Here is a 21583-nt window from a genome sequence, read left to right as displayed (position 1 = left end):
TGTATAGGATTCAGAGACGGAATATACATAATAAAATAATAATTATCAAGTCTAGAAAATCAATTTATGTAATTCAAAGTGCATAAAGATAAATAAAAGTAATAAACCGAGAAGGTTGGTTGTTGGAATAAGACAACGCAATACGTGAGGGATCTGCCATGCAGGATGCTTTAAGGAAAGACTTTCTACAGGAAACTGGTCCCTGGTTCTTCCCTGTTTTGGAGAGATGTATGACAAAATTAGCCGAATAAATAACCAAAATTTCCTACTAATATTCGTGTATTAAAACAATAATAGCGAGAGGTTGAGAAGCTTTTAAAAAAAAGGATATGACTATGTACTGTACTTACGTAAGCTAATGAGTTACTGAGTTTAAACATTTAGCATCATTTTATAAATTAATAAGAAGAAACTTCAAATATTTATAAACTAACGTATTTTCTCGATTAAAGCCCGAGGAGTTTATTTTTAAATCGTACCAGTACGAATACCCCCGAGTTTATTTGAAGACCGGGATTTTTTTTTTGAGGATGGGGTTTATTACCTTGTAGAAATAGACGAATGGTTAGAAATTGAAAGAAATGTCCTAATTACTCGTACATTTTTCAAACTATCAGAATCATTTATTGACTGCATTTATGGGTTTTCCGGCAGAAAAATTTGGAGATAAATAATTGCATCAATAAATTTTGATTTAATTATTTAATTTTCTGGGATTTTTTTTCACAAATAGATTCTAGAATACGGAATTGCATTAAAAGAAAAAGGCAGACAGTGTCCCATGGTCGAGGATTTAAAGTTACATAACTCAATCACTTTTACGATTATAATTTGTGGAATTTTTTTATTCTATCCAGCAAGATGCAAGTCTCCTCTGCGGACATCTATGGTTACAACTTTAACAAATAATTACTTTTTTCATAGTAAACCTGACTCAGCCTTCATTATTCTGGCTGACATCTGTGCAGTCTTCATGGGCTATTGATAGCAATTATAGTACTGCAACGAATCCAATCTTCTCTTGTTACACCATATTTCTTGTTAAAAACATATGCTAACAATTACTTTATTCAAAATATAATAAATTGACACGTATACATAGTTTATTTACATAAATATATAGGCTATACATTATTCATTTTGATAAAATTTGATATTGTTTACGTTTAGCTTTCTATGGGACATGTTCATTCGCCTTGGACGAAATTGCATCCACAACAGTATAGCTGGAAAATCCAATAGAACTTGGGAAGGAAGGTACAGTACATATTTCATACTTTTTACACGAACATGCAGTTAAAAGATTCATCAATACTATATAATCTGTTTAATCTAGCACAAACGTATGAATTATACAGAAGCATATAATAGACTACAATGTTAAAACGGGATTTTTAGAATATGGGTGCTACTCGAGGCAGTTTCGGGAGACATGGCCACGTTCCCCTTGTCGTTTTTCGGAAAATATTACTCAATTACCTTATAATATAATTATAAGGTATATAGTATAATTACTTTACTTATCTAATTGAAGTCATATGATATATGTTATTTTTATTTTTAATTAACAAAACTGATTATTTTGATATCAAGGGGATGCTAAAGCATCACGAACAACACCCTTCATACACCATTGTAATGTTACGAGTATAAAAACCAATAATTATCTATTTTGTACTGTTTAATAATTGTATATTAGATATAAAAAAGAATAATAATATCAGAACTGATTTTTTCTAAAATAATTATATCATTTAAATCCTTTTAAATCCATTTAACTGTAATAATACATATTACAGTTATAAGGTTAAAACTCCAAATTAAAATACAGTATAAATTATTAATAATAAAAGAAAGGAAAGATGAATGCAAAAAAAAACAAAACAAAAAATGTCGTGTTTCTTCACCTATTTGTGATAATTATTACTTTCATTTTTCTATTATCAATTAATTTAATAAATAAGAGTTTGAATTGACATATTAAAATAAGTCAATATTTCAAATTAATAAAAAAAATAATTGTTAATAAAATAACAAGGTCTTTTTCCATTATAACGGAAAAATCTTGTTAACAAAGAAAGAAAAACAAGAAAAGTTCTTGTTTGACAAACAAATTGTTTTCTTTGTCAATTAAGAATATACAGTAGTAGCACCTTGGAGAATTTGTCAGAGAGATTGACTGCAAATTTAAAAAAACATTAAATAGTTGAATGAAAGTATTTCTATTTTGAGATTTTTAAATCATTTAAATCTCTAGAATACAATCAATTAATATAAATAAACAACAGAACGAAGATATGAGTCAGCTCCAAATTTTACTTTATAACTATTTAACTGAGGTATCAACTGATATCATCCAAACTATGGGTATTTGAGGATGACTACAGGATTTGTCTCAGAAGACAAAAACGTAGGGATTTATGTCAACTTATCAACTAATTGATTCACTAAAATCATGTTTCGTAAACAGATTTGTTGCTGCTTATACTGTATTATCTATCTTCATAAGAATAAATGATAACACAAATAAATCAACTCTAAACAAATCAATGATATATATTTCGAAAAAATATATAATCCAAAATGGAAAGAAAAATTGCCAAAATGGAAATAATTCTTTGAAACGGAGCGATTTCCTTCGTTAGAAAAGCATAGAACTATGTTCAAAATAGAAACCTGCCAATTCGGAAAAAAAAAAAAAAAAATATTCAGTATCGCACGATTCCTTTTTATACAGGTTTTACTGTATTGTATATAATTAGTATTTATAAAATAATCCATGTTGTTATAAATAACAATAACTATTTACAATAAAAACAGAATTATTTATATATACTTTAAACAAATTGCATACATAATGTGAATCGCTAAAAATAAAATTTAAATAAGTTACAGTTAAACCTGTGTAAACTGGACTTGTTTTAATTAAACAGGTTTTAATGTATACTGTTTAAGGTTTCAAGAAGATAAAAAATAAATTTGAAAATTAACTTGTAGGATTTATACGAAACTTTAATTACATATTTTTAAAGTAGAATTTACAACTGTACATTAATAAGAAGATAAATTTTATTTTATGTAATGCAGTTAAATATTTTGTTCTTATTTTAAATCTTATAAAATGATTATATCCAGATCTCCCTTATTAAATATAATTGTTATACGTCATTGATAACTGTCATAACAATATGTAATACAGTGAGTGTGTGCTCTGGTTTTTGTCTTTTTCCACCTTTTTTCCGTTCCATTAGTTCTTGTCGTTATGACCATGTCTACATGAACATTGCTCTTTATTTCTTATAAAAGAGAGACAAAAACCATTCACGAATAATATTTTTTACGTATTTTTGTTTTATTATAAACAACTAATTGTTTTTTATTTATTATATATATATATATACACACACACGAGCACTTGTAAATTTTATTAAATACTTTAGCTTTACTTTTCCTTTTCTCTGATAATTATTTTAATTAATTTTATATGAGTTAACGATAAATTTTGAAAATCATTATAGAAATAATGTAAATGACAATCAGCTAAGTAAACAAACCAATAGCCTAATACGTTTCATATGAAACGGACAATGCCATTGGCTTGCTTACTTAGAAGCAGCCATTGTAAATACCATGATGATAAGCAAAATATATGATCATTCTGTCGTTTAAAACTACAGAAATGTTTATATAATATTATTTTAAAATGAAATTAAACGAATATCGTTCAATATAACGTTAAGAATTAAAGTAAATTATATTAATTTTCGCATTTCTGACATGCGGATGACCGAAACGGTTAAGAAGTCAAACAATCTCTCTAGGGCTCCGGAATCGAATCCAAACGAGCAACTACAGGAATTTTTCATGGGTGTGTATGTGGGTCATGTATGTTTTAGGTTGGTTAAATAATTTATAAACTATAATAAAGGTAATTAAAAGACTTGTTCGAAGTGCTTTGCTGGGTTTAGAAAAGGTATGATGGACAATTGGGAAACAAACTGGGCACTACATTCTTAATTTGTGAAGGAGTTTTATAAGGAACGTTAATACTTCCTTTCCATATAATCTTTATGTAGTCTCCACGAACGAAGATTTTGATGAGGAGCAAAATGATTTTCACAAACATCGTAACGTTCGTTTGCATATGGTATTGTTCGTTTCCATTTTTTAAACATCTTTTGGTGCCTTAAATACATTTGCTATTTGTTTCTTTGGATAATAATTACTTTTGCAATTATGCACACATCATTTAAAAGACATGACAGTCAAACAATAGGAATGCTTTTACCTGTATTTTTCCACCATGAAACAAACAGGCATCCTCATTTATAAACCAATTGGGGATTGATTTAAAGAAAGGTATAGCTCGTTATACGCGATTTCACTTCGCGTGTTTTCTCTATAACGCGATTTATAAAAATAAAATTAAAATAATGGTAATTTATTTACAAATGAATAGCAAGTTGAAATTTTACAGTCATCCTATACCGTGATGTCGTGACCTTGTGCTACAGCATAGATTTGGCCTGAAGTTTCCGATTCACGTAAATTTGATTATGAACACGAACTTTCCAATTCAAGACAAGACATTATTGACATGAAAAGAGCTTTTAGATTTCATGATTTAAACCAAGCAAATGTGGATGAACTGCTTTGTACTGCGGTTCCACTCAACAGAACTCACTAGTGAAGGGCTTTTAGAAATGGAAAATGATGAACACGATGAAGGGGAGGAACATGATGTCCTTAAGCCCGTAAAATATCTTTCAAAAAAAGCAAAAAGATGAATTTTTCAAGCACATTGACAGTGAAATTAGAATCATTGGATAAAATGACCATAACAAGAATACAAGTTTCAAAGTTGCGAGAATTCCTTGTCCTTGGCTCGCTATACAGAACTCTATAGAGAGAAGAATGCTGTCTGTTAACTGAGTCTCGACCATTTCATCAAAAAACTTGAAAATCGTCAGTTCAACCATACCAGGGCCTTCAAGACAGTGAGAATGTAATGATTCAGATTCTCAAGATCCAGGTTATACGATTGAAGACTGACAATACCTGTAGCATTGTAATAGTTACATTAACAATAAAATTAATTTATTGTTGCATTTATGGGTTTTCTTTGTTTTTTCTTGGCCTAGTCCCCAATTCTTATCATGCCGTGTTAAATTCACTTCACACGATTATTTCTCTAGACGAATTAATCGTGTAATGCAATGGACACTTGTATTATAAAAATAATTTAAAAGTCTTTAACTTTTAGTTGTAATTAATTATAATTATATAATGTTTTTCTTATAAATTATTAGCCTGTTGCATTTTGTAATAAAGGAGTACTTTTAAAAATTGAAATAATGAAAAATTTACATAACATTTCTAATTTGTTTGGTCTGTCAATACTTATGTTTGCACGTTGTTTTTTAATCAGTCAATAGCAATATATCAACAATACTTTAAAAATATTTGCATGACTTTAGTGTCTCCCAGATATCTAGCATTGTTTGATTTTTATCGCGATTTGAAGTTCTCGCTTTATACTGTGCTTGAGCATTAGCTCCTCACGCCGTTTTCGGTGTATATACCATACAAACATGGCTTCTTCAGCGTATTTGAGCGAGAAAATAATCATGTTTTCTTAGAGAGATATTAATTAATTCGATTATGGCTTATTCCGAAATATGGTTTAAGCGATTAAGCAAAACATCGAATTAGAAATAGTAAACGAATAGAAATAGTCCATTTATTTTATCTACACTCAAGCTAAAAGGAAAAGTTCGCTGTATGACAACGTTAGCGAGAGCGAGTAACGAAAAACAAAACAAAACAAAAAAAAACACTATAATCTGACGTCATCACATTCACTCCCTCGCGCCGGAAAATTTACTCGCTCTCAACTGCAAAGTGCCGTAACGTTATTTTAAAATGCACGATCTTAAAAAATACAGTACAATCGTAATATACCTCCACAGTGGGCCATGCCCATGTGACTCAGCCGAATGGTGATGTCATAACTAACTCTTTCGACGTGTGGTCTGCCTTTGACGCCATTACTTCGTTTCTGGTATCGCCTCCCGTTTCCCAACCCACTGCGGGGGAACTTTACAATCGTATTGTAGTACTAGCAGGTGGGCCCGGCGTTGCTCGGGCAAAAGTAACGATAACTAAAATAAAGATTATTACGTTACAGTCAACCTTATCCGTTTTCACAAAATGCAAGAATTGGGTCCCCCTGTTTCCAGACTAATTAGAGAATTTTTAGATGGATCTAAAAATATGTTCGATTTCCCGCAAAAACGAAAAAAACTGCATCTGCGTATTGCACGTCGCTTTCTCTTAACAATTCCATTGTTACGTAGCATTTCCATTGTTGACACTTCCATTGTTACTTAACACTTCCATTGTTGATGGAAGTGTTAAGCCTTAATCCTGTCCCTCTCCCCCGTGGGGAGGAATTTCGAAAAATCCCTTCTTAGTGTGCGTTCTCCTAACGTACCCTAACTGTGTACCAAATTTCAACTTTCAACTCCTAACCGTTTGGGCTCATATCCATAATGTATATAGAAGTTTTAATCCTGTCTCTCTCCCCCCGGGGGGGAATTTCGAAAAATCCCTTCTTAGTGTGCGTTTTCGTGACGTGCCCTATCTGTGTACCAAATTTCAACTTTCAACTCCTAACCGTTTGGGCTGTACGCTTATTATTATTATCATTATTATTATCAACCCGTCTCGATTATATATATAGATTTAATGTGCAGTAAGAAATGTACTTAGGAAATTCTAAATTCTGAATAACATTTTCCAGAATTATTCATCACACATATTCCCAATAAGGGATAACGCTTTTTTAATACATTTCAATTACCATCTCATTCCCACTAATGTTCTGCACATATCCACTCACAAAATTACGTAACTCATCTCTTCAATCCTTAATTGTAGCCTACTAAGGAGTAATATAGAGCGCGAGGTACTGAACGTTACATTAATTTATTGATTACGTGTGTAAATTATAATTCGCTAAGCAACATTTCAAAAACGGAAATTAATAATTCTGTTACCCGAGGGTTAAACGTTTAGCATTACGTAGCGTTTTTGTAAATAGCTCTTGTAACGCATCGTATCGATTACCTGCATACCCATTCACCGTATCTGCGTTACGTAGTTTATAGACAGCTCATAAGTTGAGAGATTAAAGAGAATAATAGATAAATGTAGATTTCTGCTTACGGCTGCATAAATATTCTAAACAGCTAATAATTAGAATTTTAGTACAATTAATTCGTCTAACATAATTTAAATTATTTCAGTAAGCTCTCTTGGAGCCCATAGCGTGAAAAGAGACAAAAATAAAAAAAGTATTATTATTATAATATTGTAATAAAATACATATTTATATATATTACACATGGTTACCATGCGTTTTCTTTTCTCCGAACATGAACGTAAAAGTCTTCGTTTTTATGTGTTATATATATTTAAATATTATAAAAATAAGATAAAAATTTAATGTATTTTGTATTTTTCATTATAAAAAAATTCAGCAACGAGTAACTTTTCCAACGAAAAAAACTTATGTTTAAGAACACTAATTTGTCTCAGACACATTAGCATAAAGTTAAAATTGTGTGTGGCGCCATTCATTATGAGACGTTATGAAAAAATAACTTTTATATTATTAAATCCTTATAAAAGACAGAAAGGGTTAGTTTTGAGAGAGTAGAGACGAGCTTTTTTTTGAGGTATGGTCTCTCTTACCTTATTATCTCCAGAAACAATGCATTAGTCCGATTTTCCTGAACATTTCTAGAAACATTTCCCTCTAATACACAAACATTCCTGCAAAATTTTGGAAATTTTCGAATAAAGTCAGAGGCGTTATTAAGTTTCAGTTGGGTGAAATAAATCATGTCTTCCCACACACATTAACATTCGTACATACAGAAAAAACTCCCAACTTATTTTGCATTTAGCCCCTTAGTCTAAAAATGTAAAAGTCTTGAGTAGTCATTTTGGACCGATCGCCATACTTTTCCTCTGTTATATGACAGCCGGGAAAGTAATAAAACTTATATAGATTAAATTTTTAGTATTTGCCAACTAAAATTTTCATAGATTTTTATAAAGAAACAAATACTGTAGTTACATTGCAGTTGTAATTGTTTGTATTACATACGAACTACTGTATTCATTTAAATTTCGATTTATGTAACGCGTAATGAATGCCGAATATAGAATACCGGATTTACAAGTTACGTTATTTATTCATTGTTAATTAAAAAATACAATTTTCTATACGTTTTTTGATATAATTTATATGTTTATAAAGTGAATTTGAGACCGAAAACTGCTCCGAAACCGATAAGTGATATTTATCAAACTACATAAACATTATTCTTCTAACTAATAATAATTTCAAATTTTCCATTTACGGTTTATGATTTCAAATAACATAAACAAATAAATGATAAATAATGTTTTTTTTTATTCGTTGCTATTCAAATCGACCCGAAAAATTTAAAATCAGAGACGAAACCGTACGAATATGAAGCGTTAAATGGAGTGTATCCTAGGATTTCGTCGTTTTCCAAATAAAATTCTCGTTCTTACTGGTCAATTGAGTTATATTACAACATTATTTGAATATAAGTTATAAGTTTATGGATATGAAATCATAAAAAAATAAATAAGTTTCGTTTTATATGTATAAAAATAAATATAAATATCAAAGTAAAGTCATATAGATGTAGCGTGACGTAAACATATTTACTACAAGACATTTAATACTGTATTATTCGAATTGAATATAATATTTTATTTAAAATTTTAAATAATTTCATTTATATAAGCGAATAAATAAATGAATATTTTACTATTTAAAAAAAATATACTGTATATATAAAAATATTTATATTTTGAAAAGATTGTTTTATCACTAGAGGGCGCGTTTTTATGAGAAAGGGAAATGACAAGATGGAGATCACGTTGCAATTTTGAAGAATGAAAGTGAACTCATCCCGTTACAAAATAAAGTGAAAACAAAAAGAATTTTTAAGAAGATAATTAACAAACACAAGAAATGGTAATATTTACAGATTAATTAAGGTTTATTTTTATGTTTATATTATTATTTTTTCCTTAAATTTCTGATAAATTTCGCAGTTTATTTATATATTTGCTTTTTAAAAAGTTTATTATTGATTTTACTTGGAAATTTGTATAATTCCAGGTGGAGGAAAAGGAATAGTACAGCTGTAATACTTGTGATAGAGAATAATTTTTGTTTTTCAAGTAAGTTTATTATTATTATTATTATTGTTGTATTTATGATTATAAAATGATTCTATGATAAAAATATACTGTAAAATAATTCATTTTATACATTTTTTTTTATTTATAATACAATGTCAAATAAAACTTTTAATTTATGGAAAAAAACCTGATTCTGTATGATATTCATCCTAATTATCTAAATTGTTGTTGAAAATATCCAGTTATTTAAGTATATTTTACAATGATTCTTTAGGATTCAAATGAAAAAATAAGATAAATTGAATCATTAAAACAAACAAATATCTAGTAATGTGTACAGGATTTTAATTATTAATAATTAAACTTTGAAAATATATATACACTGATACCTCAGTTTTTGTCAATAATCTTTCCGAAAACTATTGCCGAAATCCAAAACTGAGGCAATTATTTTCATATGAATCAATGTAAATCCAAATAATTTGTTCTAGACCCTCCAAGATACATACCAAAAACACATTTTATAGAGAATAAATATAGTGTTTTATACTAAAAACAATAAGAAATTAATATATAATGAATATAAAAGACTAATGTAGAGAATAAATTAACATTTAATGTGGCATTCTAAGGACTGCTGGCTCTGGAAACTTTCTTTGGTCTCATGATGGAGCTAAAAGGAAAGGAAAGCAATGTAATTGTTTGGCTAGACATGTGGGTTAATGCTCACACGATGAGAAATGACACCACAGTGAGCAGGAAAGCACATGGGTCATCCTTTGTCTGCAAAATTAGCAACCAGGTCACGTGGGCACATTGACGAAATCTGATGCAACCAACAAAAACAAAGACAAATTTTTAGTGGAAAAAATCAACAAAAACAAAACTGACAATAGCCAAAGACAACAAAAACCGAGGTATTACTGTACACTATTTTATTGAATATTCTAATTTACATGTATTTGGATGAGAAACTTCTGTTTTTTAAGTTCTTGGGAAAATTATGTTGCACAAAAAAAGAAAAAAGTAAAGTATTTGCTTCACTGAATAAATAATTTTTAATACAATTTTTCATAATTTATTTCTATTGAAAATATTTATATTTAGTTTATCTGTTTGTATATATGAAAACTTAAAATTGTCTTTTAAATTTTATATGATGGCAAATTTTCATTCTAACTGGTGGTAGAATGTTATTTAGTAAATATATGAATAAGAATAGGAAAAAACACATATTTTCAATAGGAAAAAACACAAAAATACATATTTTAATTGATTATTTTAGTATCCATATTTTACTAGTTCATTAAAAGATAAATTGAAATTATTTAATAAAATATATCAATTTTAATTATAAAATGATGATTAAAAAAAGGTTTAATATGAATGGCAGATTCATGCTAGTATTGTAAGATAAGTTTTCTTTCTTACTGTAGCAACACTAATTTCATTGAAATTGAAGTTGCTTTTGAACTGAATGCAACAACAATATTTTTCTTATTTTGATGAGTTGTCAAAAATTTCTTTATTGATAGGATGACCATGAAAAAAGTTTGGACCATTGATGTAAATACTTTTGTAATGATAATTTGAGATTTTATAATATGGCCTAAAAATTTGTGAACAGTAGATTTTATTATATTAGCTTGAAAAAGCAATTTAGCACTTAATAAAAATTGTAGTCTTCCTGTAAATTTGTATTAAATCATACTGAAACAGTTTAAAGTTTAATTAATGTAGTTGTTGGATCGTTTCAAAGTGAATGTATTCATGTAATGCAATTTTCAAAAATGACATTTATAAAACAATATTTAATATTGATATGTATGTGCATGTGTGTGTGTGTGTGTATATATATACAGTAGAACCTCGATTATCCGGATCTCTATTATCTGGATTTTCGATTATCCGGATTGTTCAAAATAAACAAAAATTTTACGAATTGCTGATTTGCAGTTGGCGAATTACGATACTGTTTATGTACAGTACATGATGGAATGCATAACTTTTTTTGTTTCAACAACATCTCACCCGGCACAGTGGCCGTAAACTCTTAAATATATTTTGCGTCATAATAAAAATATAACTTGACATACGTATTTATAAATAATTTTATTTTCAAATTACATCATTTCTATGACCAAGGGCGGCGTAAGGCGTGGACGACGTGGGCCACCGCTTATGCCTCGCGGTCCGAAGGGCCTCGCGTTTCAAAGGTTTATGCATTACTTAAGCTGCAAACGCGAAGAAAAAATTTTATTCATCATAAAACGATAAATAGTTAGTCAAATTTTTATTCATAAAAATGCAGTTTCAACTGCTTTTTATTTTATAAAATCCGTCTTCTTGCGCCACCAGAGGGTTAGCGTTGGTCAGCAGTAGTCCAAATTCAATATGAACGTTTGTTTCTTAAAAATTTGATCACGATTTAAGTACAGTATTTACTTTTAATATTACCAATATGTCATCAAAAAGAAAACGTGTTGTATTATCATTAAAAGACAAAGTATTTGTTTCGATTATCCGAATTTTTCCTTATCCGGACTACCTTCATCCCCAATTAGTCCGGATAATCGAGGTTCCACTGTATATATAGGTTTAATAAACTANATTTAATATTGATATGTATGTATATATATATAATATGTATATGCATGTGTGTGTGTGTGTGTGTGTATACAGTAGAACCTCGATTATCCGGATTGTTCAAAATAAACAAAAATTTTACGAATTTGATGATTTGCAGTTGGTGAATTACGATACTGTTTATGTACGTGATGGAATGCATAATTTTTTTTGTTTCAACAACATCTCACCCGGCACAGTGGCCGTAAACTCTTAAATATATTTTGCGTCATAATAAAAATATAACGTGACATACGTATTTATAAATAATTTTATTTTCAAATTACATCATTTCTATGACCAAGGGCGGCGTAAGGCGTGGGCGACGTGGGCCACCGCTTATGCCTCGCGGTCCGAAGGGCCTCGCATTTCAAAGGTTTAAGCATTACTTAAGCTGCGAACGCGAAGAAAAAATTTTATTCGTCATAAAACGATAAATAGTTTGTCAAATTTTTATTCATAAAAATGCAGTTTCAACTGCTTTTTATTTTATAAAATCCGTCTTCTTGCGCNNNNCCGCGAACGCGACGAAAAAATTTTACTCGTCATAAAACGATAAATAGTTTGTCAAATTTTTATTCATAAAAATGCAGTTTCAACTGCTTTTTATTTTATAAAATCCGTCTTCTTGCGCCACCAGAGGGTTAGCATTGGTCAGTAGTAGTACAAATTCAATATGAACGTTTGTTTCTTAAAAATTTGATCACGATTTAAGTACAGTATTTACTTTTAATATTACCGATATGTCATCAAAAAGAAAACGTGTTGTATTATCATTAAAAGACAAAAGTATTTGTTTCGATTATCCGAATTTTTCCTTATCCGGACTACCTTCATCCCCAATTAGTCCGGATAATCGAGGTTCCACTGTATATATAGATTTAATAAACTATTTTAAGATAAGTATCAAGATAAATTTTAAAAATTAATTTTAATTATAAAAATATATTATATTGTAGATTAAATGTAAATTGTAAATTACATTAATTACAAAGCATGCAATTATGTAGATCTGTATTTTATTTACAAGTACAATTCACTTTTACATTTACATAAAGCTAGAGATATTTTTAAAAACAAGATTAATAATGATTCATGTATTTATTAATAACTATTTTTGGGTTAAATAGGTAATGATATGTTTTAATTGAATAACACATAAAAATAAAAGGAAGCAGCTGTTTATAAATTGATATTTAATTTATTGCTCTATTTAACAGATGAGGATGATATATCAATCATTATCAACAAAATATAATGAAAACATTGTTTGTCATTGTTTATTATAATAATGAGTTTTATGAATATATAAAAAAATTGTTTGTCACCTTTCACATCTATTTTTTGTAGTATAATTATACTTTTCTGAATTATTTTAACAAACTTTTATGTTATGATTGTACTAATATAAAAAAATATCTAGGATTGAATGAAAAAGATCTTATACCAATATGATCACTAATGGTTACTCAAATGATGACATTCTACATAAAACAACAGTATATTTTAAACAATTAAAAAATAATTGTTTTAATTACTATAAATAGAAATATGAATAGAAAATTTTTCATAGCATTCATCCATTTAATCATGATTATGCAATAATTTATTGTTACAAAGAAGTAGAAAGGAAGCACAAATACATTTTAATACATGGAAATGACATATAGTGATTCAATTTCTATTCTCTAAATAAATGTTTTATTCTCTTAATTATTTTATCTCTGTTTTCTAAAATAAAATTTAATGAATCTGAATTATGAAATTTAAAGAATAAATTTAAATGGAGGTTTGATAAAAAATTAATTGTATTAAAAAAGTTTATTAATTATACATTTTATATAAAAATTATTAAAAATATAGTATTGGTGTATAAGCTTTGCACTTCATTTAATTGACTTATTCTTAAATTTTATTTTTGTTATGAAATTTTATCACAGATGAATGTTCATTTCAAAAAATAAACGAAATTCTATTGACTTCAGCAATGACTGGTTACTATTGAAAAATCAAAAGTAATACAAAAATAATTATTCAACTATTAGTAAACACAAATATAATTTATATTTTATGCTGAAAAGTATGTGCTTACAGAAAAAATATTACTTAATATTATACTATATGTAATTGGCTTTTAATAAGTTTATTTCATTAAATAATAATTCTTTAAATAATTTTAATCAAACTTTTTAAATTCAAACATTATGACTACATTTCAATTTAACTATTATTTTATAATACATAATAATAATAAATAAATAAATTTTTTTAATGTTACATATTTAATTATCATCAAAAATTTTCAGTGATACCCACCATTTTAAGTCTACCAGTGGTCTAATGGATAAAACTATTGAACACTGGATGGTTATGGATTTACTTACACCTCATGAACAAGCTGTCTGCATGGAGTTTACTGAGTTTTCTTTGTTAGTAACATCTGTGTAGGACCAATTTCCCATAGAAAGTCCTCCTAGGACACATCCTCTCTTGGTAGATCTCCCATATGTTGTGTTGTCATATACGTATAAAACAAAAATTCAACAATCATTTAAACAGCTTTAATGTATACTAGACCATTGGGTCACTTACTAATTATTACTAATTAAAATTTATAAAGAATAGAAGATACCATAATAAATCATAGTAGTGTTTTATATATAAGTAACACCTCTGCATATCTCATTTTATAGATTTTTCTTCAAAATAAACCTTGGATAATTTTGTACTTGAACTTGGTCCCATGGGACAAGGTGAGAGCCAACACTAATCCTTTTTTGAAATATATACCATGTGACCTTATACAAATTCTTAGCATATGCATTGGAGGATAACACTTGTACTCAGCTATTATTATTTGTTCTTACATTATTAATATTATTTTTACTTTTAATTTATGCTTTCATTTATTCATAACCTCAAAGGTTTGCTTATCAACATTTGAAATATTTATTTTATGATGTTTTAAAAATTTTAGTTTTGTTCAAATGCAACAAACATTCAATTTGTAGTTTTCCTGAGGAAGGTCAGTAAAATATAAATGCATATTGATCAAAGAGCTTAGAAATTTATAAAGGATAGACAGATAGCCATTCTAGAAGTCTCAGAAGTCATATTACACCAAAACTTCAATATTACATGGAAATTAATTCATCAGATGATTTAAGTATAGTTATAAAATAGTAATCAGCAACTTTAAAAAGTGACATCATACAGAATGATGTCATCTGCAGAAAACACAGTGATAACTCAGTTATCCATCTCTTGATTTTAATAAATTTTGTTTTATTTTGTTTCTATTCTCATTTGGGGTATAGAATTCTTAAAAACATGATTGTATTTTGTGCTGTTTTTTTTTTTTTCTGTATTTTATTACAATCAAACAAGCCAAGACTTTTAGTGTATAGATTGTAGATGGAAAGTAGTATTATTTTTTGTCATAAAGTGTATAAGCATTAAATGAGCTGTTCACAGGCCAAATCGACTAACTTCATTTGTAAATCCTTAGTATAGTTGTTAATACAGTAGAGCATCGATTAACCATCACATCGGTTAACCGACCGTTCTAGTCGGCAAATTTCAAATGTCCGCTAGTGATGTGGCACTACAATATTTGGCTATGTCTTGGCTACTTTAATATTATTTTTGTTAAATTTTTGCATGTTTTAGCTGGCATCAATGGCTTGACCATTGAAGGGAGGCCAGTATTTAAATTAGACTTAATTTTCTAATTATGAGTGGTTGTTTGTTTCGTGAGCAATAAAATAATTTAAAAATCATTTTTAACGTTACAATAGCGACGTTTATTATTTTAAAAAAAATTTGTTAGGATAAACATCAATGAAAATTCAACACGAAGTTGGTNCTGAATTGTTCGTTAACCGAAGCAATTTTTCCCATAGAAATTAATGCAAATGCAATTAATTCGTTCTAGTCTCCGAAATTTTTGTCATTTTATTTGAAATATACAGTAATTTTCTTTGATGAAAATGTAAGAAAACGTAGTATCTATCGTTACAGCAACAAACATGTAAACTTTGTTTAATAATACCTTCGTTTGTTGTAGTTGGTGGCAGAAAAGTGAAGATATACAAACCTTAATGATTAGAAGGGGAATCCCCTCCAAAAAAATAACGGGTAGCACTTCATCGGAAGATTCTTCGAGTCGAAGTCTCTTTCGGTAAAAACCCACCAGTGGCTAAGTGGTCTTCGTACCTTGAACACGGGGAGTTCGTTCGTGGGTTCGCACCTTGCTGAGACAGGCTGGCTACGTGGAGTTTTCCGGGATTTATCCACGTCTGTAACGCCTAAATAGGGGCCAGTTTCCCTTAAAAACACCTCCCAGAAGGCATTTCACCCTAGTCAGATTGCCCAAGTGTTGCGTTGCCATAACTTAACAATGAAACAAACTCTTTCCGTAAGAAACAAGAAATTGATCTAAAGATTGTCTTACTCTTTTAATCAAAATTTTTCTCAAATGCGATAGCGCATTCTCGTTTTCTATTGCCACTACGACTTTTTTCTTTCTTTGATACCATATTGATTAAATATATAAATCACAAAACTAAAAAAAAAGAAGTATAGCACAAACACTCGGAAAAGCAATGCTTAACTCGCGCATGCCTAACACCAACTAAAATTTGACACAATATACTGTTACGTTTGTTATCCGAATTTTGTTCGTTATCTGAGACAAAATTTTTGCAAAATAAAAGTTCGTTAACCGATTTGGTTGTTAACCAGGACATTTGTTAACCGGGGTTCCACTGTACTTTTTCCATTTAAAGCAGCTACCTTAAATTACAGCACTTATAAATCTTCCAAGTGTTTCAGTTAATCACTTAAATGGAAGTAGCTGAACTGTCTTTTAAAGTTGCTGTAAGCAATTTACCAGGCAAAGTGCACTTTTTTTTGTTTTTACACACACACAAACTTAAAAAGTTAACAGCTGAACTTTAACATTTCACACTGTAATTATTGTATACCAGAATCAGAGAATTTCATTTAATTTTTTCCAGTGTAAGTTCAAAATTAAAAATATATCTTTTCTGATTCAAACTAAATAAATTCTTTCTACATTACCTGATTAATGAAGCTTAAATATAGCAAGAATTGTAATAGGATTTAATTTAATCAAAGATTTGTAAAAAAAATTTTTAAATATTCAAGCAAACTATTGATAGTAACATCAGGAAACAGAGAACTGTAGTCTTTGGCTATGTTCTGTAATACATAAAGNCATTTGATGTCTTTTGTCTCTGCTTAGATCCCTTTCATCGTTAAGTAGATTTGTCCCAAAGAAATTTAAAACTGGATCGCGGCTTGTTTCCGTTTGGTGAACCAAAATGTCTTATATACACGGTCGATAATGGGTAACCTTTCACTGTGCTGCAGAGTAATCTATTACTGCTTTTTTTTTCTATCGTTTCCGTTCCGAAGTCGTGGTTTTTGGCCAATCGCTACTCGGCTTCGAATATGTTTGTTACAAACTAAGAGAAAAATTGCCAAAAAAATCTCAATTGATCGATACTCCGCTGTAAAAATATCGACAATTCTCAGCCAGAACTTGTTGGCTTCTCTGCTTATCTTAGAGTCTCGAAGGAGAAGCGTCATTTACGGGGGAAACCGGACATTTTTCGATCGGTCTGTAGAATCCGTTTCGACTGCTTCACGCTAGTTTGTGTTATTAATTATTTATAAATTAATTAAAATTTTCTTTGATGATTAACGCATGAGGCTATTTTATTAAATTTCATTTATAAGTGTGATTAATATCAAGCTAGTGTAACTGAAATGCTTAATAAGTTTGCACTGCTTGAAAACTCCCTTTGAAATTTAATTTAATCTGCTCCAGTCGTTATTGATGATATTAAAGAGTCGCGTTTATAATATATTTGTGAAGAAAATTTATATAATTAATTTGTTTAATAATGCAGTTTTAAGAGAGGGGTTTTCTATTGTGAGATTATCAGAGAGGTTTGGATATATTAATATGATAATGGTCAGATTGTCAAATAAAATTCATTATTGATGTGAAAAAATAATTAAATGATTATGTAATAATTTCTTAAGAAAACCTATTGAACAGGAATGATCACTTGATAACTATCTGATGTACCAAATTGGCGTAGTTTTTTGGATTTGTGTGACGCAAATGAAATTTTTTATATCCACTTGAATTTCTTTCTCTGCGGAAGTTTATAAGATATAAAACTTATTTATGATATTCAAACTTATCTTTGACTCAAAGATGTCAAGTTTGGAGCAATTTAAGTTCATTTATTTATTGATATGCAAAGTATTTTTTACAAGTTTGGATTTTTATGTAGAAATGAGACAGATTTTGTTACATAGTTTTTTAAATATTATTAAAATAACATAAATTTAGAAATATCATTTTATTTGATGATGAAAATAGTTGGAATTATTGTTGCAGTGCATTAAAAAATAGTGGACGTCACTTATTGATTTCTTCAACAGTTTTTCTACTCATTTAAAGATAAAAAGCTTTGAGTTTTATTGACAATGCTTTACATCTTTAGCAGAAATATTCTATTAAATATTTTATAACTTATCAAGATACACCAATTAATCATTTGATAATCGTTAATCATACTAATCGGTTCCTCCACTGATTGTCATTTGACAATTACTCCAATTATTGGAAAATTAATTGGTAAATAATCATTCTATTGGGAAAACATTATTACTTTTTAAATTTAAACTTATTAAATTAACATTAAAAAATGAATGATGTTTAAAGAAACAGTAACTTTATTAATAATGATGATTCAGGATAATCATGGCAACATATCCAATTTTGTTAGAAATGAATAGCTTTTGAATAGGTATTTTCAAATTGAAAATGTTCTAGCTAGATACTAATAAATTTTTTGAAATTGTATTTTTAAAGAATAAGTTTTGGTCTTGTTCATAATCAATTATCATATGTGACTGATTAATTTTCAACACTATCTGCCTATTTTTGAAGGATTTTTTTTATTTTTAAGCAGATTGTTATTACATTGCTAATAGGGCATGCACTTTTCTATGCCAGTATCAGGCTTATGGATAGATAGCTTCCGTGTTGTCTATCATGCTGTGTATACACTGTTTAAATATTGCTTTTTTAGTTATTTAGGTATTTTTGAAATGCTGCTTAATTGTTGTTTGTTTCAGTGCCAATGATAAAAGACATCCAGGTTATGATCCAATAAGAAAAAAAAAATGGGAAGTAAAGATAAAAACTGGAAAGTAAATCAGTTGATGCACTCAAATCTGTAGCAGGTAAAATTATAAGGACAGTTAATTTTGAACAGTTTAGAACAGTGTTCTGCAACCTTTTTCTACTTATGGCACACCAAAATTTTATTTCCCTCAAAAACATAAGTTATGATATTCTATTAATAGAATTATGTAATGTCACTAACCTATTGTTATTATTAAACAGGCATCAACTCGTGCATTTATTAAAATTTATGAACTTTAATTCACTGTAGAGTGTATAGTATAGAACAGCGCTGTCCAACTTATCATAGCCCGCGGGCCATATTTTCTTCACCAAACATTTCGGGGGCCAAGAAGGTTGATAAACCACATGACATTTGCATAGTGCTACAGTTCAGTAAGCACTAATTGGTCAGCGAGTCCAATGTTGACGCTATAAAAAGGCGACAGTTCGACACACCGGATATACGTCACTCTCGTCTAAGTTCGACTTGGGAATTTTTTTGTTCAATAATAAATGTGAATTCTTCTTCCTGGAAAAAATAAGACATTCCCAGAAAATAAGACCTAGCGCATTTTTCAGAGCAAAAATTAATATAAGACACTGTCTTATTTTCGGGGAAACACGGTAGTAAAATAATTTTAATATTAATAATAATAATTTAGTAACATAAATTTATTCATAGTAAAATGTACTCACAGGCCGTAAAAATTATTTGGCGGGCCGCCAGTTGGACAGCGCTGGTATAGAAAATACACTTTTCTATTACTATTAAAATAAATAATTCTACTCATACCTTTTCAATGTGATATTTGCAGCTGATCTGTGGTGGAATCATTGACAATGCTAGTCTCATTTCTTCATCAACAGATCTGAATCTTTCCTTCTTTGATGATTTAATTTCAGTCACTGTCGAGAAGCCTAGTTCACACAAATACATACAGTAGAACCTCCATTATCCGGATTTTCTATTATCCGGATTGTTCAAAATAAACAAAAATTTTACGAATTTGCTGATTTGCACTTGGCAAATTATGACACTGTTTATGTATGTGATGGAATGCATAACTTCTTTTGTTTCAACAACGTCTCACCCAGCACAGTGGTCGTAAACTCTTAAATATATTTTACGTAGTAATAAAAATATAACTTGACATACGTATTTATAAATAATTTATATTCAAATTACATCATTTCTATGACCAAGGGCGGCGTAAGGCATGGACGACGTGGGCCACCGCCTATGCCTCGCGGTCCGAAGGGCCTCGCGCCTCGAAGGTTTATGCATTACTTAAAAGCCGCGAACGCGACGAAAAAATTTTACTCGTCATAAAACGATAAATAGTTTGTCAAATTTTTATTCATAAAAATGCAGTTTCAACTGCTTTTTATTTTATAAAATCCGTCTTCTTGCGCCACCAGAGGGCCTTTTAAACAATAGGTAGTCTGTTAGCGTTGGTCAGTAGTAGTCCAAATTCAATACGAATGTTTGTTTCTTGAAAATTTGATCACTATTTAAATACAGTATTTACTTTTAATATTACCGATATGTCATCGAAAAGAAAATGTGTTGTATTATCATTAAAAGACAAATTAAAGTATTTGTTTCGATTATCCGGATTTTTCCTTATCCGGACTACCTTCATCCCCGATTAGTCCGGATAATCGAGGTTCCACTGTAGTTGAAAATGGCAATAACATATTAACTGTCGTCTCGGAGATAGCTGAGTATTCACTTCTTATTGCCAACCAAAATATATCCAAAAGCACTTTGAGGAGTTTTAATTTCAATGTTCTGTCTGCTTTTAATTCTGCGAGTTTCTCCTCTTGTAAATTAATCGATTGAGATTCTGAAGTCGCAACGAATGGATCACAAACCCAGTCAATATCTTCAACACTGTCTCCAAAATACTTCTTGAACATCTGCTGCAGGATTTGTAAATGTTCTTTAATTAGATCCATCATCACTTTATTACCATAAGCAAGTGACCATACAGTCAAGAACATTTCAAACGAACCATTTTCAATTCTCTGTATCCATAAATTTAGCTTATTCACAAATCCTTGAATCTTATCCATACCAGTAAGAATATTTTCATTTCTACCTTGCATTTTTCTGTTCAGCTCATTCAAGTGTATGTAAATATCGGAAAGATATGCCAACTTACATACCTAGTCATCATCTGCAAATAAATCTGCATACTCATGCCCCTTGACAGTCAAAAATACACATACCTTGTCTTTAATTTTAACCCCTTAAGCCCATAACCCGAGATATCTCGGGCCAATATTTGCATTAACACTTTTCCTCATGTACTTCTGTATGTAGCAGGAGTGTGGTATGTCCTGACACAAAACAGAAAATAGCCGTGAATTTAGGGGTTGTGATTTGACGAGGTTCACGACTTTTACTACTATGTCCAGCACAACTTTCAGAGAAGATAGCAAAGATTTAGCAACAATGGCTTTGCGATGAATAAG

The 21583-nt window shown here is 29.4% G+C and overlaps 1 protein-coding gene across 1 annotated transcript in view; it reads left to right on the top strand.

Annotated features, from left to right (window-relative positions):
- Positions 1-8953: 8953 nt before the first annotated feature.
- The window catches only part of LOC111630018 (tyrosine-protein kinase JAK2-like), a 56712-nt gene continuing 44082 nt past the window's right edge, over positions 8954-21583 (top strand). Inside the window, exons 1-2 of the mRNA XM_023374010.1 lie at positions 8954-9079; positions 9227-9288. The gene's annotated coding sequence lies outside the window, so the exon portion shown is untranslated. The remainder of the gene's footprint in view (positions 9080-9226; positions 9289-21583) is intronic.

This window comes from Centruroides sculpturatus, unplaced genomic scaffold (genome assembly GCF_000671375.1).
Source record: "Centruroides sculpturatus isolate CEXI.00-Female unplaced genomic scaffold, Cexi_2.0 scaffold559, whole genome shotgun sequence".
Taxonomy (NCBI): domain Eukaryota; kingdom Metazoa; phylum Arthropoda; class Arachnida; order Scorpiones; family Buthidae; genus Centruroides; species Centruroides sculpturatus.
This window is presented reverse-complemented; position numbering and strand designations above follow the sequence as displayed.